This window comes from Callithrix jacchus, chromosome 15 (assembly GCF_049354715.1).
Source record: "Callithrix jacchus isolate 240 chromosome 15, calJac240_pri, whole genome shotgun sequence".
NCBI lineage: Eukaryota > Metazoa > Chordata > Mammalia > Primates > Cebidae > Callithrix > Callithrix jacchus.
Genome location: NC_133516.1, coordinates 14,663,741 through 14,688,672, shown reverse-complemented (window position 1 = coordinate 14,688,672; position 24,932 = coordinate 14,663,741). Strand labels below are relative to the sequence as shown.

The window sequence follows — 24,932 nt, the reverse complement described above, 5'->3', positions numbered from 1 at the left end:
CTGGCTGGAGTGTAGTGGTGCGATCTCAGCTCACTACAACCTCCACTTCTAGGGTTCAAGCTATTCTTGTGTCTCAGCCTCCTCAGAAGCTGGGATTAAAGGCACCTGCCACCGTGCCCGAGCTAATTTTTCTATTTTTAGTAGAGAGGGGATTTTGCCATGTTGGCTAGGCTAGTCTCAGATTCCTGGCCTCAAGTGACCCGCCCATCTTGACCTCCCAAAGTGCTGGGATTACAGGCATGAGCCACCGCACCCAGTCAGTGATTTCAATTTTATAAAAACTAAGAAAGGAAGGTGTCAAATTAATAGTAGTTTCCTCTGGTGCGATTATAGGAGATTTTAAACCTCCTTTTCTGATTGCCTATAATGAACATTTATTACCTTTTGTTCCTTTTTTTTTTTTTTTTGCAGACTACATCATACACAAAAGTACAGAAAACCCATATATAGTTTAATGAATGAGTATAAATGATACCCATGTAGCTACTACCCAGATCAATCACATGAAAGCAGCATTACTTTTTATCATTGGAATGCTAACAGTAAAAATTTTATTAAAAAATACTTTTCCTGAGTTCCTTACTTGGCCATGGTAGGAATAAAATAGGACTGTATAGGAAAGTGCTTTGTTTTTCAAGCCTTAAAATGTCCATCAAACATTAGAAGTTATCTCTCGCCTCTCAAGTGCCAAAGATGACAGGTGCACATTAGCGGTAAGTCATTGCCACAGTATGTGTCTGCTTGTGTCATACAGAGATTTGCACTAAAAAATGTGTCAGTTACACCACTTGCACTCTCTGCACTTTCCCCTCCTAGGAAACCCTTTAGGCATAGTCTTGGTTGGGCACTGGGAAAACTGCTAGGACTGACTGCATGTTAAAAACCTCTGGCTTTCTGTGATCCCTGGATTGTCAAATGTGGTGGAAGGAGTTTGTGTTGATTCCTTGATTTCACCGAAGCCAGAATTCCAAGCAGGAGTTTCTGTTTGCTTTGTTATTGAATTAGCTAGTCTTTTACTTAGTGATTTGAGGTTTGAAGGAAGGAGGCAGTGGATCCATCATAATTTAATAATTTTATCTGATACTGTTACAAATGTCAGCTATCTGTCTATCTATCTTTCTATATATTTATTTATTTTTGACACTGAGTCTCACTCTGTCACCCAGGCTGGAGTGTAATGGCACAGTCTCAGCTCACTGCAACCTCTGCCTCCCGCCCCCTTCAGTTCAACCCCTGCCTCAGCCTCCCGAGTAGCTGGGATTACAGGCGCCTGCCACCGTACCTGGCTAATTTTTGTATTTTTAGTAGAGACAGGGTTTCACCATCTTGGCCAGGCTGGTCTTGAACTTCTGACCTTGTGATCCAGATGCCTCTGCTTCTCAAAGTGCTGCAATTACAGACGTGAGCCACCACGCCTGGCCCAGCTATTTAATTTGGTAGACCAAGTGCAGAGTGACAATGTGGGATCCCTTGTTCAAAAAACACAAAAAGCATCATTAAATAATTAAAATATAGTCTGGGCGTGGTGGCACACACGTATAATCCCAACAGTTTTAGGAGGTCAAGGCAACAGGATCACCTGAGGTCAGGCGTTCAAGACCAGCCTGGCCAACATGATCTTCCTACCTCAGCCTCCCAAGTAGCTTGGATTACAGGTGCGTACCACACTCGGCTAATATTTTGTTTTGAAATGGAGTCTCGCTTTGTCACCCAGGCTGGAGTGCAGTGGCACAATCTCGGCTCACTGCAACCTCTACCTCCCAGATTCAAGCAATTCTCCTGCCCCAGCCTCCCAAGCAGCTGGATTACAGATGCCTACCACCATGCCCAGCTAATTTTTTGTACTTTTAGTAGAGATGAGGTTTCACTATGTTGGACTGGCTGGTTTCAACTCCTGAATTCAAGTAATCTGCCCACCTTGGCCTCCCAAAGTGCTGGGATTACAGGTCTGAGCTAGTGAGCCCGACCGGCTAATTTATTTATTTATTTTAAGAGATGGGATCTCACTTTGTTGCCTAGACTGGTCTCAAACTTATTTCACTTTTTTAAGATTTATTTTTTATTATTTTACTTCTTAATATATGCACATTTTACTAACATTCTCCACCATTAGCTTACTAATGAATAATGGAACTATGGAAAATGAATGGAAAAGAAACTAAGGATTATCTCTTCTTTTCCTTCTGAGACATACATCATCATTTTTAGTGTAAGTGGTTGGCTAACATGAAGAAGTAACATGAGTAAGAAGGGTTGTTCATGTTTTTTAGAGTGCCATTGCCTTTCATCTACATTCAAAGCAGATTCTGGTTCCAGTAGAAAGTGTGGCTTCTTGGGGCCGCACCCGCACATACTCAGTTACAGACATAACATGCTTACCTTGTACTTGCTCTGAGTCTTGCCGAACTCCCACACACGGTGGGTCTCCCAAAATCCTGTACTTATAGGGCATCAAATGAGGTGTGTGCAAATGGGGCAACAAAGAATGGCAGCATGCATATTACGTGTCTCCCCTGCTCATACACGTGCTCCATTGTGCCATTGGACTTCACTTACAACACACAAGTTCAAAGACAACTTATTCATTTCTATGTGGTGAAAACAGAGCATTAAACCAAGTGTGAGGCCCATCTGAGCACAGGGCCCTGTGTGACATGGGTGTATATGTCGCGTACCCATGAAGCCAGCCCTGACTGTTATTTTTGTAATGACAGTGGCCAGTTCTTGTCACCCTTTCCATGGCTTTTTGTTCTGGGTTATGAGTTCTTCTTATCTGAAATCCCGTGGTACCTGGAATTTTTCTCTGTTCAGAGTGAATTCCAGGGTTTTGACAATGACAAGTAGCCGTTATTCACGGGACAAGGTACCACTCACCACTGATACCCATTCATTCTTGTATCTTGTGTTTGTCAGTCAAATTAGGCCATGGATCCTGAGTAGGAAAGAAACGAATCTGAAAGGTCAGCTTTGAGATTTTTTAGGAAGCTTAATAAAAATCAGAATTGACAACGAGTAGCTTCAAAATTGCACCTGTGCTTGCAGCAAGGTAGAATTTCTGCATATGGTACTGCTGGTTTTATAAAATTATCAGTAGGCTGGTAAGAGGTTTGAAAACCAGTGACTCACTGAACTTTTCTCTCAGAGGATTTTTATATGCTATTGGAGTATTTTACCTGTGTGCCTTTTATAGAACAATTTCTCAAGAAGGATATATGTAAACATTCCCTCAACCTGCAGCTAATCTTGACAGTCCCTTGAGCTGAGCATAGACCACAGAGCTTGGTGATTAAGAGCATAAATCCAGATTAGGCAGACTCAAGCTTATATCCCGGCTCTAACCTTTACTAGTTGTGTGGCTTTGAGCAAGACACCTATGCTTCTGAGCTTGGTTTCCTTACTTGTGAAGAAGCGATGATAAGAGTAGCTAGCTCAAAGAATTACTCTTGATAACATTCAGAAAATAGGTTAGTTTGACCTTTGACATAGAGTAGGTGTTCAATCAGTTTTAACTATTATGATTATTAGCATATAACAGGAAAAGACTAAACATGACTATACTTCTGAGGTTGGAACGTGAGCAGATCTGATCATCTTGGCTAGTTCTGTTGAAAATTGAGCAGATAGACATTTAATATGAAGGAGAATATAGTGTTAATCTGTATTAGACTGTGAATGTTTTGAGAATGGAACTGTGTGTCATTGACTGCAATATCCTCAGCCCAGAAGAGTGCTTGACACATAGTAGATGCTGTTGATTAAATGATAAATGAATGGTTTAGAATTTTATTCTTCACCTTGTGTGATATGTATCCTTCTAAATATACAAACATTTATTTTTCATGCCAGTCCAATTGTGTGGACATTTATGGTTTTGTGTAAGGATCCCCTTTGCTTTTCAACAATTGAGAAGGAAATAAAAAGGCTGGGCATGGTGGCTCACACCTTTAATCCCAGCAGTTTGGGAGGTTGAGGCAGTTGGATCGCTTGAGTCCAGGAGTTAGAGACTAGCCTGGCCAACATGGCACAACCCCGTCTGTTCTAAAAATATAAAAATTAGCTAGGTGTGGTTATATACACCTGTAGTACCAGCTACTCAAGAGGCTGAAGTGGGAGAATCACCTGAACCTGGGAAGTCAAGGCTACAGTGAGCTGTGTTGGTGCCACTGCGCTCCAGTTCTAGGCAATGAGAGTGAGACCTTGTCTCAGGAGGGGGAAAAAGGGACAAAATTTGATGGCATGTTTATTTTTAATAAAGATGGAGATAAATGGTAATTTTTAGTATCTGAACATAGGCTGACCTGTAGTTGTAAGCACAGTGGCAGATGGCCTGGAGCCTCTGCTGGGATCTCGGTTGCATTGTGGGGCTAGATAGAAAGTGAAGCTTCTTGTGGCTGGGTACCTGGACTCCTGGTCATAGTCTTCCCTTAGAGCTCCCTGGCTGGAGAACCTGTTCTCATCACAGGACAGCATCAGAGTGTCTGCTCCTGGCCGAACTCAGCTGCATTCCGGCAGGTGGTAGTGATTCCTAGGGAGCCAGGAGAAAGCCAGGCTGTCATTTAGAGTCAAAGGAAGATTAATTTGCCTTTCGATAACAAAAGGGTTTAGGAAGACATTTGAACAGTAGGGCACAATTTGAAGGACTTAGTTTAAAGGAAAATAATTGACAAAGTAATTGGAAAGCTATCTTTTTACAATTTATGAAGCAGTCCCTTTGTATGGGTTTTTCTGTCAATTTCATTTAAATGCTCTGCAATTTAAACACACAGGATTAGAGACCAGGAGTGTTGTTTGGGCTTTGAAAATTCCAGGACAGATTGGAGGCTTGTAACCTCGTACAGTTGCAATGCCCCCCTTTCCTTTTTTTTTTTTTTAAAGTCCACTGTTGTAATCCCTAATTCACAAGAGTATATTTTTCAGAACACTGCTAAATCCCAGACATGGATATTTATATATGCTGCCAATGATATGTGAAAACACATAAAAGGGCAGCTTTTAGGAATATTTTTATTATTTGGAAATGGATCTGATGCCCTTCATTTCTTATGCTATTATTTAAACTGGGTTTTCGGAACTTTTTTTGTAGCTCCAATTGATTTAATTTTGTAGTGATAGAAAAGTTATTTGTCTTAATTTATAGATATTCCTGCTTTACCTGAGAAAGTATTTAAGGATCTTTAAGGATTAAAGGCCCTCTTCAAGCTTGACAATCTCAGTTCTAAAGTTTATATTTAGCACAATTATTGGTTTGTTTTTTTTTTTTTTTGGAGAGGGAGTTTCGCTCTTATTACCCAGTCTGGAGTGCAATGGCGCGATCTCGGCTCACCGCAACCTCCACCTCCTGGGTTCAAGCAATTCTCCTGCCTCAGCCTCCTGAGTAGCTGGGACTGCAGGCACGCGCCACCATGCCCAGCTAATTTTTGTATTTTTAGTAGAGACGGGGATTCACCTTGTTGACCAGGATGGTCTCGATCTCTTGACCTTGTGATCCACCCACCTCGGCCTCCCAAAGTGCTGGAATTATAGGCTTGAGCCACCGCGCCTGGCCCCCAAAATTATTGTTTAATACTCTTTTTTTAAAATGGCATTCTCTGTGAAGGAAGCAGGAGTGATCTTGTGCCCTTTGTGGAATATTTTCTGATTGCTTTCTCCAGGGACAGAAATGCAACTGTAAATGATAGAGATTAAAACAATAAAACTGCCCAATGAGGCTTAGCCCTGAATTGCTAAACCTTTATATAATAAAACATTTTCTGAGAGGATGGTAGTGGCTGCTGCAAAGACCAATAACTGGTTCCTCTGCCTGGATTCATCTCTTTCGTTCTCCCTTCTCTGGTTAAGACTTGCTCATCCTTCAAAACCCAGCTCGGATATCACCACTTCCCCCAAAGCCCTTCCTGACTTCCCTAGGCTGTTCCTGGCTCCCTCTTCTGTGTTGCTTTTGTACTTTTCAAGGAAGGAGCTCTGCCCACAGTGTTCTATAATTAGTTCTGTAATTATTAGTGTTTATCTTTTACACTAGATTATGAGCCCTTTAAAGGCAGGGTCTTGGGACCATTTCATCTTTGTGGCTTAACCCCCAGTTTTATTGCCTGGAAAATAATAGGCACTCAGTTAGTGTCTTTTGAAGGACTAAAGATTCTGCTGAATACTTACAAGGTGACATCAAAATAGATACCAAGTGGGGATACTTAATCTTGGTAGAAATGTGAATTTATTTTAGATTTTTTCATGCTTTTATTTATGATTTCTAAAAGCCAATTCATTAGATTTGGAATAAAGATAATACCCAGTGTTAGCCATGGCCTGGTAAGAGACACTGGTAAACATTGGCAGTGAGGGTAGAAATTGGCACATTCTTTCTGGGAAACTATTTGGAAATTTTAGGCCTAAATATGGTCACACCCTTTGACCTAGTAATTCTATTTCTCAGAATCTACTCTAAAGAAATAAGAAGAAATCACCACAGTGTTATAAAGTATTATCCAAGAGACAGCAGGAAAAGCTTCCTGATACTATGTGTTCCAAACCAAGTACAGAGTCCATGAGAACTGGGCTGATCACCATCACTTCTTGAGGTCTTTGTTTCATATTCTCCCACGTTGTCTGGCCTGTCTTCTTGTGTGTAGTAGAAGTTAAGTAAATACTTTTAGGAAATGGATAAATAATTCTTTGAAGTTGAAACATAAAGCACCCAGTGCGTAGGATAACATAGCTGTTACTCCAAATGCTGCTATCAGATTTAACAACAGTTATTTGACATACTTGTTTCCAGTTTTATTTTCTGTTTATATTTTTAATATGCACATGCTCTATGCACACATTCTTCATGCACGGTTACTTTAGAATCTGCAAAGTGATTTTATATTTTATATTCTTTGGATCAAGTCAAAAAAGGTGTTACTCCCATTTTATAAAAGGGAAAACTGAGGCTCAGAGCAGATCCAGGACTAGAGCTACCACTTTTGACTCTCAGTCCAGTATTTTTTCACAACAGGAGTCTTTGGAGAACCCTTAGGAAACAGGGAGCACCTAGAATGTTGATGAAGGGAGGGTGTGCATCAGCTCCGGAAAGATGTTGACAGATTAGAAGGAGTTTAAAGAGGAGCCAACACTGCTGGAAGAAAGGACATAGGAGAGATGAAAGGAATTTAGTATGTATAGCTTGGCCAAAGGGTGATTAAAGGGGATATGATAACAGTCCCTAAGAATGTGAAGGATGTAAACATCATGGAAAGAGAAAATGTATTTAGGGTCGATCAAAGCAGTACATTAAAAAAAATAGAAATTAACGGTCAACATCAGGAAAATTTCCAAGCTAACAAGTGTCACTGTTTTCATGGTGACACTTGTTAGCTTGTAAATTAGAGTCCCACGACAAGTATCAGAAGCCCTACATAGAAGACGTTTGAGACTAAGGTATTCTGCTAGATTTGGGGAGGGCTTTTCCAGTTCTAATTTTGATGGCTGAGGTCATGTCCTTTCCTAGCATGGATCTGACACCCAGTACTGATGGCACAGTTTTGCATATCAGGGTCAGATGGAAAACTCTTGTTACACTCTTGTGGAGGCCAGATTCAGGCATGTCCCCAACATCATGCACATCATGCAGTCTGACATTGCAGAGACTGCCTGTGAAGCCTAACTTGAAACCCTAAGGGTTTAGCTCATTAACTCTGCCATAAGGTGGTTGATGCCCCACCTCCACAGTGTCCCCGGCTGGGAATTTCAGGTTGTGAGCAAGATGCAGAGATGCTGTCTTATCATATCATTAACAGCCACATTGGGTGAGCAAGTGGGCATGTTCCAGTGGGAGGGAATGTCATTCCCCAAGACGTTGCTGTCGCATGGGTAGATGGAATGATCATGCACATATTGTGTGTGTGAAGTCATGTCCTCAAGAGGGGCACCTGGGCCCATGGCAGAGTCAAATAAAATTTGAGGTCAAAACTGTAACAAGTATTCACCTTTCATTGAGATGTGGCCGTGGAATTCTCTCTACCCTATAGGAGTTAGGCAACAGAGATGTCCTTCAAAGTAAATAAGAATTTAGAGGGCAGTCTTAAAAAGAGGAGTGTGGTGTTTAGACCGGAAGAGTTTGTTGGGGGCCTTGGAAGGATCTGGAAGGCACTCAGACTGTGAAAGACTGGGCCACTCCACCTCTGAGTCCCCATGACGTAGGCCCAGTACCCTCTTAGATTTAGAGGTGCCAAGGCAGCTTCAACCAGGTGCAGGAGCTGCTAGCCTTAGGGATCTGAATGATTTGACCCGACGAACTGGACTGCAAAGATGATCTGGGGAACCCCTTGGCACCTGTGGCACTACCACTAAGAAAACATTGTGAGAGAGGGAGGGTGGATTACTTGAGGTTAGCCTGACTGGAATGGTCCCGCGTTCTGTGAAAACAGAGCTGAGCTAGGACTTGAGATGATAAAGTGTGTGCATGTAGTTTATAATCTTTTTTCTCCTGTTTTCTGTGGCCTTCTCCTTTGGTGTCACTATTCCCACCCCCCATTCATTCACTCATTCAGCAAACTTAATGAGCTCCACTTCTGTGGCCAGTTAGGAGTCCATGCTATTAAGGATATGAATTAAGATCATGGTGATGGAAGTCAAAAGTTACATTTTTAGAAACATTTAAGAATTAGGGGATGCTGTTTAGTGGCAGAGCTGTAACTACAACCTGGGTCTTCAGGTTCCTAGGGTAAGGAGACTTCCCCTCTGCTATGTAAAGCTTACTGTCTCCTCCCAGAGGAACTCTAATTTAGCTTTTCTTTCTTGACCAAGGACTTGGCATGAGACTATGAGATATGCCACACAGTTTCATAAAAGCAAAGGTATGAGAAATTTATTCTTGGCAATTTATGCTCTAAATCCTTTAAGATAGATATAATTGCTATGCACATGGATTAAGGGATGTAAGGCCAGGCCCGGTGGCTCACGTCTGTAATCCCAGCACTTTGGGAGGCCGAGACAGGCGAATCACCTGAAGTAAGGAATTCAAGACCAGCCTGACCAACACGGTGAAACCCCATCTCTACTAAAAATACAAAAATTAGCTGGACGTGGTGGCTCATGCCTGTAGTCCCAGCTACTTGGGAGGCTAAGGCACGAGAATTGCATGAACGTGGGAGGTAGAGGTTGCGGTGAGCTGAGATCACACCACTGCACTCCAGCCTGGGCAACAGAGTCAGACTTGGTCTCAAAAAAAGGGTGGGGGCAGGATTTAAATGTATTTTCAAGCATTCATATTGTCATAACATGTAATTCTCCAACATAATGCACATACAATCAAAATATTTTCTTTAGTCTCTAAAATTAATAATCTCGTCTGCCTTTTAGAGTAAGGGCTGCCTTCTGTAGCTCGAGCGCTTGTGTATGCTTTCATGTTACAATGCTGTCTTCACTATTACACTGTGAGGGAGCTGCTGCTCTTATCTCCACTCTGCAGTGGGGAGATTGAGGCACCTCAGAGTTAATTAACCAGGGTCACTTGGTAAGTGGCAAGATCTGGATTTGAACCCAGGCAGTCTGGCATCTTAAGTCCAAATCCTTGACCTCTATGCTCTAGGGTTTCTGCCAGGAGTGTTTTGGAGTTAGGTTTTAGCCTGAGTCTCTTAAGAGCTAGCCAAAGAAAGTTGAACTTCCAGTTAATTTCCCTGTTACAAGCAAACTCTTAAAATTATTCTAGTTCATGTTACTGCTGCCGTAAATAGTAGACAAGTGTCAGCACCCTATTCACTTCATTGAAAACCCATAAAGATAATTGCCAGATGCTAACACATACTTGTTAAAAACCAGCTTTCGCCGATTTTAACAATGCAAAAGTGAGCAGTTTCTCATCTGCTCAGTGTATGGTTCTTTGCTCAGAAACAGTAGAATGGATGAACAGAGGCACTGAATGATTGAGGAATGGGTTTTGATTATGCTCTTCTAGGGATGTAAGGAAAATGTCTATAGCATTTGGTAACTAGAAAACATGAGTCTGAACTTGGGCTCTAACGTGATGATCTCTCTGACCTTGGGCGAGTCACTTCACCTCTGAGTGTGTTTCCTCATCTTTAAAATGGGGTTGATAAGTTGCTCTACCCACCGCCACAGAACTGTCGTTAGAATTACACGAGATAAAGTATGTGATCAGGTTTAACCTCTGCAACTATGTACAGATGCCTTTTACTGTCATGAGACTCAGGCTAGGGAGAGAGGTGGCCGAGCAGAGGTGAGCAACTGCCTAGGAGAATGTATGCAGGTTCCCTGGGTCCCTGTATTAATAGGGAAGTGTGCACCCTCTTGTGGCGAAGTAAGGGGGTTAAGGGTTCTTGTGAAAAATACTGCAATGTTGTTATTGTGGGGGTTTTTTGGTCACCAGAAATACCTCCCCAGTAATGAATGTACATACTCTTTCTAAACAGATCCTTAAACTGCAAGGTAAATTGTTTAGTCCTTACCCAGTTTTTAATTTTTCTTCATGCCTTTCCTGTTCCAGTCATTGGTAAACTTTCCATTTTCCTAAACTACTGTTTGTTTTTAATGTGCTTGTTGCATTTACTTTATTTTTTGCTCTGATTTGATATCTGTTAAATTTTAAATACATAGGGCTTTCTCTGTGTGCCTGTGCTAACATAGGATTTCTGGGCTTAGCGTCTAGTAAATGGTGTTGAGTAGGTACTGACAGTCTCAACCATTCCTCAGTTTCCTTCTCTCTTTGACTGTGGGGCACCCTCTTTTCCTTGGGATCAAGCTTCCTGAAATGTACAGAAATGGATTGAGAAAGTATGGCATTTCAGTCACTTTACATTTTCTCAGCTTCCTCTTTAGTAAAATAAGAATGAGAATAGACGATTTCCAAGATTCTTATTTTGTAGGGATAAGGGATCAGAAGATCGTGTTCTTAGGCAGAACCTCAGGAGGCTTTGAAATGTCTTATGCCTGTTAGCTTTACTGTATCCTCCCCTAGTTCCTAGATGACTAGGATGGGGAGCAGTTAGAACACGGTATAGTGCAAGGAAAGCGGTGTGGTGAACAACAGGATAAGAGAACTTTGTGGCGGGCAGGTTGGGGGAGGGATTAACAGGACAGTAGCAACATTCCAGAAAGAAGCTGTAACATCCTGAGGTATGTGAACATTTTTCAAAACTTACACACATGGTATTATCTCTCAGGCCTACAGGGGATTATCTGACTCAACATCCTTTATTCCCACACGTTGCTTACATTAAATTTGGGAAAAAAATATTTTCTCTAATTGAGTTACGAAGTCCTTGGTCGTATAGCAGTTAAAGCAACAGCAATGACTTTACAATTGTCTTCATATACTCCTAATTTTATTAAAATTTTCTCTTTCAAACCTGGTTGCTTAAAAGCATTGTTTTTGGGCTGGTGTGGTGGCTCATGCCTGTAATTCAGGCACTTTGGGAGGCCAAGGCAGGTGGATCACCTGAGGTCAGGAGTTCGAGACCAGCCTGGCCAGCATGGCAAAACCCCATCTCTACTACAAATACAAAAATTAGCCAGGCACGGTGGCATGCTCCTGTAGTCCCAGATACTTGGGAGGCTGTGGCAGGAGAATCGCTGGAACCCAGGAGGTGAAGGTTGCAGTGAGCTGAGATCACGCCACTGCACTCCAGCCTGCGTGACAGAGTGAGAGTCTGTCTCAAATAATAATAATTTTTTTTAAGCATTGTTTTGGTTTTAGAGCACTTCAGACATGGGTCTTGCAGGAGGAGGCCAGTGTCTGCCTGGGAAGGTCCTCGAAGTATGTTGGGGACTGAGCCAGGACTGCTTGCCTTGGAGGGTTTGGAAGCCCCAGATTTAGGTCTCAGTTTTACAGTTTCAGGCTTTACACCAGTCTAACTATATCAAGACTTGACAGTGAGTCCACATTTCAGTTGATCATACTGAGAATCACTAAAAATCCTGCACTGTTTCTCTCAGCTGGTCAACACAGGCTTCCCTGGATAAGCCACATTGCTACTGGAAGATTGGTTGGTGCATGTTAGGGAGTTGCTTGGTTTTATTAATTCAGCAGATCTTTTCTGAGTTTCACTCTGCATTCCAAGTACCAGAGAAAGGTACCAGGATTAAGACAGAATTCTAGCTTTTGAGGCCTCACACTTCCAGTAGAGAAAAGGCCACAGAAACATCAGAGCCATGTGCTTAGTGCTATAGAAAAGGGTTACAGGTTGCAGCCGCCCTTCATACCCTCCCCACTGTCATAGTGCTCCAGTTCCTGCTTGGATTTACACTGGGCGACGTGGTTGGAATGCATCTGGCTCAGAACTATGACGTACCAAACCTGGCCGAAAAACCTGAAGAAATTAGAAAGGACTTGGATGCCAAGAGGAAATCTAGATCACGAGACCGCCTCCAGCACTGCCTTCGGGATACACTCATTGTGCTGCTCTTGAGGGCCTCCTTTACCATTTGAACCAAAAGCCTCAGCGCTCCTCTACTTTGCTAGACCCAGTGTTTCTCACTTTAGAGAAAGCAAAATGGGGCCCCAGTTAGAGAACTACCCTACATTCCCAACATACTCACCTCTTCCTGTATTCCCCTTCCAATTGCATGGGAGGTTCTAAGAGTGGAATTATGGTGCTGGATTAGTAAAGGTGAGTTTTAATGGAAAAGAAAAAGAGAAAAGAGATATACAGGGTGCCTGGGGCAGAGAGGAGAGGCTGGCAATATACATCATGAACGAGGGTTGGAGTTTCCCAGATGGGCCAGAGAGAACGGCGAGTGTACAAGACGAGAGGTAGAGCTGAGAGCGCTCTGGAAACCACAGGGGTCGAGAACGATCTTTAAAGCTTATTGTCATTGAGCCTTAAAGACTGGTAAAAAATTGGGTCCTTGAAACTTAGTTGCTGAGAAGTCTGTAAAATTCATCGTGACTAGTTGTGGTTCCCTCCCACCCCCTTACCTAGAAAGTGAAGCAGAATAACAAGCTCACTCCTGTTATCCTAGCACTTTGGGAGCCCAAGGTGGGTGGATCATCTGAGGTCAGGAGTTTGGGACCAGCCTGGCCAACATGGTGAAACCCAGTCTCTACTAAAAACACAAAAATTAGCCGGGCATGATATTGGGCACCTGTAATTCCAGCTACTAGGAAGGCTGAGGCAGGAGAATCGCTGGAACCCAGCAGGCGGAGGCTGCAGCAAAACAAAATCGTACCACTATTGTACTCCAGCCTGGGCGACAGAGTGAGACTGCGTCTCAAAAACAAAAAACAAAACAAAACAAAAACAGTGATGCAGCCACACAGCCTGCTCTTTGTCTCCTCTCCCTCTAGGTTCCATGCTGTGCAGTAGGGATTTTCAAACTTTTGGTCTCTGTGTCCCTATATACTCTTACAAATTACTGAGGACTAAAGAGCTGATGCTATTTACCACATCTGGAGTTAAAAACAAGGAAGTTTTAAAGTATCTATTCATTCATTTTTAAAATTACATTTTAATGTAAATATTAGTTTATTTAAAATAACTATATTTTCTAAATATAAATACTGAACATTCACATTTCTCTGATAGTAAAAATATTTTAAAATAACTATTTAAATTATTTAAAATAACTACATTTTCTAAATATAAATACTAAACATTCACATTTCTGTGATGTTTACTAACCATCAGAGAAATGTGAATTAAAACCATATTGAGATACCATCTTATACCAGTCAGAATGGCTATTATTAAAAACTCAAAAAACAAGAGACGTTGGGGTGGATGCAGAGAAAAAGGAATCCTTATATCCCCATAGTGTGAATGTAACTTAGTACAACCTCTATGGAAAGCAGTACGAAGATTTCTCAAAGAACTGAAAATAGAACTGCCAAAATCTCACTACGGGGCGTCTACCCAAAGGAAAAGAAATGATTGGATAGAAAAGACACTTGTACTTGTGTGTTTATCATAGCATGGTTCATTAGCAAAGTCATGGAATAGACCTGGGTGCCCATCAGCAGGTAATTGGATGAAGAAAAGGTGGCATAAATATGCCATGGAATACTATGTAGCCATAAAAAAGAATGAAATTATTTCCTTTGCAGCACCATTTGTATTTCACATTATCTTATGTGAAATAACTTAAAAAGAGAAAATTAAATACTGCATGTTCTCACTTATAGTGGGAGGTAAGCAGTGGCTACACAGAGGTAAAGGTTAAAATAACAGACACTGGAGACTCAAAGGGGAAAGAGCAGGAGTGGGGTGAGGGTTAAAACTCACCTACTGGGTACATTGTTCACTATCTGAGTGATGGATTCCGTAGAAACTAAAACCTCCTTATGTAATATGTCCATGTAACAAACCTGGGCATGTACCCCTGGAGACATAAGACCAAAACAAGAGAACGAGACCATCCTGGTCAACATGGTGAAACCCCGTCTCTACTAAAAATACAAAAAATTAGCTGGGCATAGTGGTGCGTTCCTGTAATCCCAGCTACTCAGGAGGCTGAGGCAGGAGAACTGCCTGAACCCAGGAGGCGGAGGTTGCAGTGAGCCGAGATCGCGCCATTGCACTCCAGCCTGGGTAACAAGAGCGAAATCCATCTCCAAAAAAAAAGGACCAAAACAATGTTTTTTCTAAAGTGAAATATCTTAATGAGAATGGATACATTGTTTTACCTTTAGTCTCTCCAATGCCTTGCTTAAGAGAAGATGCTATATTCGCTTGTCTGCCTCTGCATTCAATCTGAAGCAATACATTATTTTGGTTGAAAAATATGAAGAAAATCTGGGCTCACCCAGATTTGTAATCACCAAAAAGAAGAGTATTGTAATCGCCTTTTCAGATAATTATGGATATTCTTCTTTGATACACCACCAAAATTTGACAAGCAGTAGTTTCTTAAAGGTTAGTTGCCACGTGGTATCTGAAACCATATAAACATTAATATTCTGTTATGTTAAAATCTAATGCAGGGTTTTGTAGCATTATGCATTAGTCATTTGGAAAATATCGGGTCACTGGGTTATTCAGCTCTTCCGGGTATTGATGTTGCACCATATAGTATCAAAAAATTACATTCATCACTGTCATGACCAGTATTGGGAAGCTGCAGGCTGCTAATAGCAAATACAAGTTTTCCAAAATTCTCTTTCTTAAGAGGTCAGATTTTATCATTGGCCACAAATACTGTGAGTTGTTTTATTTGAAGTGACAGGCTCACTTTATTCATTTCAAGTAAAATTTGCGAGAGATACCCAGATCTGAATAGTCATTGCTGTCTGTCAGTTCTTTCAAGTACAAATGTCATATCCAGGAAGAAAGTGACCATTTCAGCTCCCAGCTCAAATGATGACACAGTTGCATTTCCTGAGAATCTCACTTCCCAAGGCAGCGGCCTTGTTGTATGTGTACTTTCCGTTTGTCACACCAAATATTTTAGAAGATCTGCATTCCAGGGTCAGAATTCTTTAAATTAGTCATTGTTACTGCTTTGTCAAGGACAGTTTTAAGTGAAACTGGCTTTTCCCCCTCCACTAAGAGTGTACAGTAGTGAGCATAGGACTTGGTGCATTGTGGAGCCCCTGGCTTCATGCAGCCTCAGGCACCGGCAGTTTTAGCCACCGTTGCTTTTGCATCATGAGTGAAAATACCTGAAAAACAAGGCAAGTAACACTTGGTATGATTAGGAAAATAGGTTTACCTCCTGGAGCCTCTGAAAGGGTCTTAAGGATCCCAAGGGTCTGCAGATCTTGCTTCGAGAACTCGTAGGATAGTGGTTAAGAGCATGACTCTGCGTCTTGATTACCTGCATTTGAATCCTGTTCCTGCTGCCTATGAGCTGTGAGCCCTTGGGAGGTTTTTGAACCTTTTCATGGCTGTATCCTCTCTGTAAAATGGGTATAATAATAGATAGTAACTACCTCACTGAATGAGCAAATCTGTTCAATAATTAAAACGTAATGAGTATTTTTAAAAGTAAATACTGGTTTGATTTTGTGATTGGCTGGTTGGTGGGCTGGGAAATGCCCAAAGGCCTACTTGCCCTACAGCTGTCTCCTCCGGCAGTCTTCGAGGATGAATGAGATGTCCACCATGGTAATGTTACCTTTGTGGTGGTAAAGTACATGTTAACTGAGTGAAAAAACGAAAACACAAAAAGCCCATATCCTAGAAGGGGTAACATGTTGGTGACCGACTTAACAGGGATTGGTGTATCTGGTTAACCTCCCAACTCCTGCCACCTGAGTCAAGGTGCTGCTGATGGGCTGGAGGCGAGCAGAGTCGGCTGAAGGGAGCAGCGGGGGGTGGGGGGGGGTGGGGGGGTGGCACTGTTGGAAAGCTGGAGGGTAGCGTGAGAGTACAGCGGGGAGGGAGCTCTAGGCTGGGGTGGAGTGGACTGCGGTGACTTTGCTTCTCAGGCTGGGGCTGTTTCTGGTCACTTCTTTATTTTGTGTGAATCGCAAACATAGTTCAGGTATACATAAGGAAGTGCCCCTCCCTATGTGTTCTCCAGCTCTGCGGTACAGTCAGCTCTGGGGCATTATACTAAATCTCATTAGTTCAGACCTGACTAATGTTGAACTCATCACTGTTGAGATGTATAGTGCAGTGTATAGAAAAGAGCAATAGCTCTGGAATTGGACATGTCAGGTCTGGAATCCTGGCTCTATCATAGACTAGCTGTATGGCTTGGAGTAAAAGATTTATCCTTTCTAAGTCTCTGTAAAATGGGCTGCTAATATCTCACAAGGGGATTCTAAACATTGAGAGGGAATGTGATAGACACTCAGTAAATGCCTCTTGCCTTCCCTGTGCCAATTTCATTTATCCTCCACTCCAACCAATTTATAATAATATTCAAACAGTGTCATCATTGCTTTTTTAATTTTATTAAGAAATTGAGTTTCTAAGGAAAAAAGTAAATACAGAAAGAGGAAGAATTATGATGCTACTGCTTCTCCAGAGATTTCAAGTCAAGTCTTTTTCACAAAACGGTTACTCTTCCTCTTCACTGTTTCTGGGGCCTCCTGAGGTGTTCTGATCCACAGCACTACCATTTTGTTACCTGTTCACCGTGTGAGGAATCCAGTTACTGCTCTGTCTTTGCGGCTGAGAGCCTCAGTCCAAACCAGCCACGTTCACGCTGTGTCTGCCGCAAGGGAGGAGACTGAAGACAGATGTATAGGAATGGCTGGGGCATAGGCTGCTCTGTGAGGTCTCTCCCCACAGCCTCTGAATCTGCCCAGACTGATGCTTTCGAAGGGCCTGCATCTCCCTTGCTGTTCTTACAGTCTCCAGTGGTCCTGTGATTTCTTGTTTCTTTTTCTTTCTTTCTTTTTTTTGAGACAGAATCTTGCTCTGTTGCCCAGGCTGGAGTGCAGTGGTGCAATCTCGGCTCACTGCACCCTCCGCCTCCCGGATTCACATGATTTTCCTGCCTCAGCCTCCCAAGTAGCTGGGATTACAGGCACGTGCATCATGCCCAGCTGATTTTTGTATTTTTGTAGTGATGGGGGTTCACTATGTTGGCCAGGCTGGTTTCATACTGCTGACCTCAGATCTACCCGCCTCAGCCTCCCAAAGTGCTGGGATTATAGGTGTGGGCCATTTCGCCTGGCCTCCTGTAATTTCTTCCATTGTTTCCAGAATCTGGCTGGCTGTACCTTTTTTCCCACCACCCCCTTGGTGAGTTTCAGAGACGCTTATGGTCATTAATGAGTCTATTTTCACATTCTCCCCGGAAACAAGCCTCTTCCGTATTACAGATCATAGAACCTGTTACTGACAAAAGGAATCTAGCCAAATAGACTGCCCCACACAGAAGGCAGGCCCTGTTCTAATCTTGCCTTGGCTTTTGACTTGCTGTGTGGCCTTCGTTTCCTCATCCAACGATAATATCTACCTCCCAGGCATGCTGGAGAGTTCAGCAAATGTTAACAACTGTTCTCTGAAGGCTGAAAGATAGGTATTGGGTCTATTACAATGGCAGAGGACTCAGAGCACTTTATAGGAATCTAATCTGTGCTTTATCTTTGTGAGGTGGATAAGTGTCAGGTGTTCTTGTGCCCACTTTGTACCCTTAGAAATGTGCATTTCACCATCTCACTTTAACAGTTCCCACCACTTCCCCTTTCCAGACTCACAGAAAATGTCCATCTGAATAGAGACTGAAGACATTCTGGTGTGTACCAGCAGGGTTTGTCATTTCATTCATCTCCCAGTTTGTGTATCTTGTTTCATTTTTGGTCAGGGATGGAGAGGCCCTCCTCCAACTTTGGGTCCATTCCTTATTACCTTTTGGGTTCCAGTTCCTTTACTTAGTCTTTCATCTCTTTCACCTCTCTAGCATTTGGCACTAATAATCATTGCACCTTTCCGAAACTTGTTCGTGAAGTTATACTCCGAGAATTCTGCCTCTGTGACTGGCTAACCCTGGTCAAGCTCACCTGTTCTCCTAAACACAAGCATGATCTGAAAGTTGATCTCATCCATTTTCAAGGTTTTGACCAACACCTGTGTTCAGCTTCTAGTCCTGGGTTAATTAATTAATTAAGTAATTAATTTTGGACCGTTTCACTCTGATGCCCAGACTGGAGTTTAGTGGCACGTTTATGGCTCACTGTAGCGTCAACCTCCTGGGCTCAAGTGATTCTCAGCCTCCCAAGAACTGGAACTACAGGCACATATGCCAAGCTAATTTATTTATTTATTTTGAGATGGTGTCTCACTCTGTTGCTCAGGCTGGAATGCAGTGGTGCGATCTCGGTTCACTACAACTTCCACCTACCAGGTTCAAGCAATTCTCCTGCCTCAGCCTTGGACTAGCTGAGACTACAGGTGCCCGCCACCATGCCCAGCTAATTTTTGTATTTTTAGTAGATATGGAGTGTCACCATACTGGCCAGGCTGGTCTCAAACTCCTGATCTCATGATCTGCCTGCCTCGGCTTCCCAGTTTGCTGGGATTACAGGCGTGAGCCACTGTGGTTGGTGACTATTTTTTTTTTTTTTTGCAGAAATTGGGGTCTCAATATGTTGCCCAGGCTGGTCTGGAACTCCTGGCCTCAAGCAATCCTCTTGCTTTGACCTCCCAAAGTGCTGGGATTGCAGATGTGAGTCACGACAGCCAGCCTAGCTCCGACTGACTTCTCACTTAATATGTCTTAGATTATCCTGACATCATGCAAATTCCATGTATTTAAAATGGAATTTACCTTCTCTCCTCTACTCTGTCCACCAGCAAAAAACAATATTAGTCCCTTCTGGATGAACCTGATTATGTCAGGTTCCACTATTAGTTCAGACCTTGGTGTCATTTGAAGTTCTCTCTTCTTGTTAATGCCCACATCTAATTTGTGACCTTTAACACCCTCCCCCTGCCCTAATAATCCGGTTTGCATTGTGTAGTGTCACTGGTTTCCTGCTGAGTCCCCTTCCACCAATCTTAGCCCACTGCAGTCAGATTGGTCTTCTGGAAACATACATCTTGCTTTTTCACCACTTTCAAACCTTTCCATGGCCATCTGTTGCCTTAAAACAATTGTATTGATTATCTGTTGTTGTGTAACAAACCGAAACAAAGTCGCATAAAGTAACTGCTATTTCATCAGACTCAGATTCTGTGGGTCAGGAATTTGGAAAGGGGACCGTGGGATGGTTTGTCTCGGCCTTGTTATGTCTGAGGCCTCTGCTGGGAATATTCAAAGGCTAGGGTGAGTTGACATGTAAAGGCTTACTTGTTCACATCCTTGGTGATTTGAGGCAGGCTGTCAGCTGGGACCTCAGCTGGGGCTGTTGGCTGGAACAGTGGTCTCTCCATGTGGTTGCTTGCTCTTCCTCACAGCATGGTGGTGACTGGCTTCCAAGAGCAAGCATTCCTAAGAAAGGCATGCTAGGATCTAGTTTCAGCAGTCATGAATTATCACTGTCACTATGCTCAGAAGCCTATCAAGGGGGCGGAAATAGAGAAACCCATCTCTCAATGGGAGGAGTGTCAAAGTCACACCATAAGAAAAGCAGATAGGCAAGATTGTGATGCATTCCTTTTTGGAAAATACGGTCCACTACAAAGTCCAGACTGTGGTATGGGGGTTCCTTTAAAATCTGGCCCACCTTGCCTTTTCAGTACAACACAAGAACACTACAACTCACACAGCACTTCCCAGTGCCAGGTGCCGTGTTGAACGCAACTTCTGTGTTCTTATTTAATTTAACAATTCTGAGAGTCTAGATGAGGGAGCTGAGTCAGGAAAGTTAAAGCAACTTTGCTGAGGATCATTCAGTTCATAAGTAGCTGGGTGGGCTTTGAACTTGGAACCTTTGACTCCAGTCTCAACCTCTGGGCTACACTGTCTCCACCTCTACCAGGGCAAAAGCCTAGGTTCAGGGAGAGAGGGGAAAAGGGATAGCAGTTGTAAAACCTTTCAGGAATTAGTTTTCGTTTCGAATCGGACCTTCCCACGTGTCTAGTTGCAGCCCTGGAAGGCTTACAGCTCAACAGAAACAAGACTGTTGTTGGCTGATTGATAGCTCCAGCTACCTATGTCTTCAGACTGCATGTTGCCCCAGTGGACAAGAAGAGCCCAGGGAATGATCTCGGTGACTGTGTCTGCCTCTTCAGACTCTAGCCAAGCTGCTTTGCTACTGTGCTGTCTGGAAGGCTCTCTTCTGCTGGTTCTTTGCTTATCTGTTCATTCCTGCCTGGGTCCTGGTGCCCACTTAGGACTCCTTGGCCCAGGCATGTGTTTGCTTTGGCCGCATGCTCATTGCAGCCCACGTAGAGTTACAGAACTTTGTTTCTGCATAGTCTGGCATCTCACTGGATTAGTCTCCTGCTTCCCTGGGATTGCCCAGACCGAGCCTGCTTACCTGCCGTGGTTGCCTCCCAACTTTGCTCAATGGTGTTTTCTCTGCAGGATCACTGTCCTTTGTCCTCTTCTTTACCTGGATGTTGTCTGCTTTTCCTTTAGGTTCCTACACCCTCCCTCAACGCTGGCTGTGGCCTTTCCTCTGAACTCCCATTGTTTGCTGTCTGTTCTTCTGGAATGATGTCACCCTATTCCATACTCATCTGTTGTTTAGTTCCATGGGACCACCACTTGCCTGGGAGCCTCCAGTAAGGAAGAAACTGTGTTCCACCTTGGAGCCTCAGTGCCTGTTCAGAGCTAGGCAACAAAAACACTCGGTCCTCCTCGGGGGCTTGGCACAGTGCTGGAACACCCATGCTGGTTCCTGTCTGTTAATGGATTGACTGGGTTGGATGCCACCCATAGAGACACTGGGGTTGGGAAGAAGGTTCGGGGATCTGGAGACTCAGAAGATGTGGCTTCTCATCCTAAACAGTGTTGTTTGCCTTTGAACAAGTCACTTCTCTGGGGTGCAGCATCCTTATTTATGAAGTGAAGGGGTTGGCCTAACCACCTCCCCAGCCCCAATACCCTGTGAAGATGACTTTATCTGATGAGCTTTTGGCTGTAGGCTGCTGTGGACCCAAGCAGTGAGTTCTAATTATTGGAAATATGGCCCAATATCATCATTTTCAAGGGAGAGAAACTTAGCTGTTTGCATAATTTTGATTGTGCCCCTAGTGTGGAGCTGTGGCGGACTAGATTTGATGGAATCATAAACATGTTCACAAACCTTTCCCCCTTCCCACATAAATTGAGCTCAACAGAGCTCAATTCTGAAGACTCAGAAGTCTCCGTTGAATTGTATTGGTTCTCTCCAGCTTAGCCAATGAGGAACATTTCAACAGTTTTCAACTCTTGCTTAGCAAAGGCAGAACAAAATCACATACCCCTTTGGGAAGAAAGCAAAGGAATGTTTTTATGGCCAAGAGTTTCTCTATTAAAATGAAGTCTGGTTTTGAAAACACTCTAACACAGTGGGTTCTTTTTTCTTTTTTTGTATTTTTAGTAGACACGGGGTTTCACTGTGTTGGTTGGGCTGATCTCGAACTCCTGACTTTGTGATCTGCTCTCCTCAGCCTCCTAAAGTGCTGGGATTACAGGCATGAGCCATTACACCCGGCCACATAGTGGGTTCTTATAACTCAATTATGATTACATAATTGTATATCATTATTTGTACATATATGTATGTTTATCACATGTGTATATGTACACTGTGGATATGTATATGTATGTATGTATATTTGTTTATATAATTACACAGCATCAGGCCATCATTCTCTTCTACGTCAGAGTCCACCAGCCCTGATGTAAAAAGGGCTGTTCTTATAGTTTTCCAGTGAGCTGTGAGCAGCTGAGGTGTCATTTCCCAGAGTCTCTGTGTAACCTCCACCTGATTTTTCTTAGTTTGATTATCCCCCAAGTTCTGCATCCTACAGGCCTCTCACTTTACCTTCCCTGTCTCCACCTTCCCAGCATACATGTCACTTACTTCCAAGCTCACTGTACAGCCTCCAGAAAGCAAAAAATGACGTAAAATTGAAAACTTAAATCCATCAACATTGCTCCTCATAAAAGTTCATCTCACAGTTGACTGGTGGAGGAAGTAGAAGCAGCGTGATTCACTTCTTGTTGCAGTTTCTCCCTTAGTTTTTGAAAGTAACCCCTGAAGCTGAATTACTCTCATCTCGTATCTCACTGCAGTAGCATATCCTGATGGCGATTTCCTCCTTTTGTGCCTCGGTTTTACCCCCTGTGAAATGGGGATAAACAAACACTTGCAGCTGGGCATAGTGGCCTGTGCCAGGAGTCCCAGCTTTTGGGAGGCTGAGGTGGGAAGATTTCTTGAGGCCAGGAATTTGAGACCAGCTTGGACAACATAATGAGACACTGTCTCTACAAAAAAAAATATTGTTTTAATTAGCTGAATGTGGTGGTGCATGCTACTTAGAAGGCTGAGGCAGGAGGGTCCCTTGAGTTCAGGAGTTTGAGGCTGCAGTGAGTGCACCAGATGTACTCCAGCCTGGGCGACGCAACTAGACTCTGTCTCTAAAAATAAAATAAATAAATAAAAAGAAAACACTAAGTACTTACCACCTGAAAGTTTCTAAGGACTGCCAAAGATGCTGGTGAGTGGTGAGTGTGAACGGTGGTAAATAGAAGACATACCTGCCACCCAGAAGAGAAGCACCTCACAAACAGAAAACACTGCCCTGACTTGCTGAAAGAGCCTTCTTTTCAAGCGGAAACAGCCAGGAAGAAAGCCAACTTCGCTGAAGTTCACCCAGGCCCTGTCAGCCCTGATGTCAGACAGAACTCGCTAGGGGGGCTGCTTGATGACTTTCCAGATGGGAGTGAGGGAGGTGGTGGACAGAAGGAGCAGAGGAAGACAGGTGCATGAGACCTACTTGAGACTTAGATTGGTAAACAGTGTTTTATTATTCTGGAGGAAATCAGCATGTAAGTACAGTTTTTAGACAAAGACTTGATTTTCAATTAAATGCATAATTCACTTGCTGAGATGAGGAGGTAGCAAAATTAAACATCTGACCCATTAAAAGGAGAAAAGAAAAACTACTCAAAAGACAAGTAGGTCGGGTGCCACGGCTCATGCCTGTAATCCCAGCACTTTGGGAGGCTGAGGTGGGCGGATCACCTGAGATCAGGAATTTGAGACCAGCATGGTTAACATGGCGAAACCCCTTCTCTACTAAAAATACAAAAATTAGCTGAGCATGGTGGTGGGTGCCTGTAATCTCAGCTACTTAAGAGGCTCAGGCAGGAGAATTGCTTGAACCCCAGAGGGAGAGGTTGCAGTGAGCTTAGCTCGTGCCATTGCACTCCAGCCTGGGCAACAAGAGTGAAACTCTGTATCAATCAATAAGTAAATAGAATAGAATAGGCTTTGGTGAGAGTATTTACACAACAGAAATTGGCAAAAACAACAAATTGCTTTACCTCCCCCTGCAAGAGCCATTTGTTAAATATTAACTAGCGTAACACTAGATATATCTGTTATCTCTAGTGCGCTCACTTCCAAAGCTGGTAGCTCTTTCTTAGAGACCGTGGCCAGAAACTGGAGATTCCTTGAAGGTAGGGCACAGGTTCAGTGCCCTGCTTTATATGCTCAGTGCCCCACAAGCTCCTTGTTGATGGAAGGATGGGAGGTTGCCTGGGGGAAGAATATTCTCCCACTTTCCAAGGGATTTCACTTTAGAAGGGACAGCCAGCATTATACATCTGTAGCTGTTCCCACACCGGAGTTTGAATTTGTATTTATTCATGGCCCTTGAATTCAGTAGTGTGGCTTGCTTTTCTCATTTCAGTGTGTTTCTACCAAGGCTTACTTTTTTGTACTCCAACTTTTTTTTTTTTTTTTTTGAGACAGAGTCTCACTCTGTTACCCAGGCAGTGGTGCACTGTTGGCTCACTGCAGCCTCCACCTCCCAGGTTCAAGCGATGATCCTGCCTCAGCCTCCCGAGTACCTGGGATTACAGGTATGCACCAGCACACCTAATTTTTGTATTTTTAGTAGAGGCAGAGTTTCGCCATATTGGCCAGGCTGGTCTTGAACTCCTGACCTCAGGTGATCCACCCGCTTCGGCCTCCCAAAGTGCTGGGATTACAGGTGTGAGCCACTGCACCCAGCCTGTACTCCAGTTTTCACTCCCCAGTCAACACTTCTGTTCATTTTGCAAGCTCATCCCTGCCTTTTTTCTGCTCAACTCCTTGAAATGTTCATGCAAATAAGTTGAAGCCCATGGAAGAAGAGCTCTGCGTAGGTGTGTCTGAGCCTTTGGCTGCAGCAGATTGCCAGTGACAGCCATCTTGTTAGCACCTTTATTCTAGCAAACCCAATCTGTTTTGTCTTTCATACTACTGTTCATCAAAGATATGCAGTATCTTACAGTTTTGTAGCACTTTGTCATACCCCACTATCCTTATCTCACAAATAACTGGAATCACGAATGACTGCCCTGTGCAAGTCCCTCAGTCATCTCTCAGAGCTTACCGTCACAGTGCAAACTCTACACCTTATTAAATAAAGCCTCTGCAGTTGCCCCACTTAGTATTCATCTGT

General features: G+C 43.2%; 1 protein-coding gene and 1 long non-coding RNA gene across 18 annotated transcripts in view; one reads left to right on the top strand and one right to left on the bottom strand.

The window, feature by feature from the left end:
• IGF2BP2 (insulin like growth factor 2 mRNA binding protein 2) overlaps window positions 1–24,932 on the top strand; it is a 177,304-nt gene that overhangs the window by 84,327 nt on the left and 68,045 nt on the right. The gene's annotated exons all lie outside the window — the stretch shown is intronic.
• LOC118147775 (uncharacterized) lies at window positions 4,216–20,918 on the bottom strand. The gene is made up of 5 exons (XR_004734332.3): window positions 20,810–20,918; window positions 19,678–19,818; window positions 15,643–15,828; window positions 14,618–14,865; window positions 4,216–4,525 (listed from the first exon to the last, which is right to left on the bottom strand). It is a non-coding gene; the product is annotated as an uncharacterized LOC118147775 (long non-coding RNA).